The following is a 477-nucleotide window of genomic DNA, read 5'->3' on the forward strand; positions in this document are numbered from 1 at the left end:
AACCGGGCCGCACGGCGCAGGCTCGCTGCACGGGGCTCCCAGGGAAGCACTGCCCCCCTTCTACAGACGAGAAGCCAAGGTCGCAGAGGGAGGGAGGGGACCTGCTGGAGCCCTAGTGGGGGCGGCCAGCAGCAGGGTGCTCCCGGGGCACCTCCTTGGTCACAGCCAGCTGAGGGCCCTGCTGCCCAATGTCCACAGCCAGGGCGTCCGGGCATGGGGGCGCCCAGGTGTCAGGGGGCGGGGCACGGAGGCCAGCCGGGGCACGAGCCGGCCACGCTCATGGCTCTGGCACCTGACCTTGGCCAGAGAACCCCGTCTCTAAAGAAATCATAAATGTCCCAGAGCCCCCGAAGGGAGAGAAGTAGAGTGTCAGAGAACAGAGTCAGGGTCGGGGCTGGGAGGGCACCTCACAGGACAGCCGGGCTGCCCTCGCCGAGATACCAGCAAAGCTTCCTTCCCACCCATCCCCCGGCGTCT

The sequence above is a fragment of the Crocuta crocuta genome, unplaced genomic scaffold (genome assembly GCF_008692635.1).
Source record: "Crocuta crocuta isolate KB4526 unplaced genomic scaffold, BGI_CrCroc_1.0 scaffold675, whole genome shotgun sequence".
NCBI classification, from domain to species: Eukaryota; Metazoa; Chordata; class Mammalia; order Carnivora; family Hyaenidae; genus Crocuta; species Crocuta crocuta.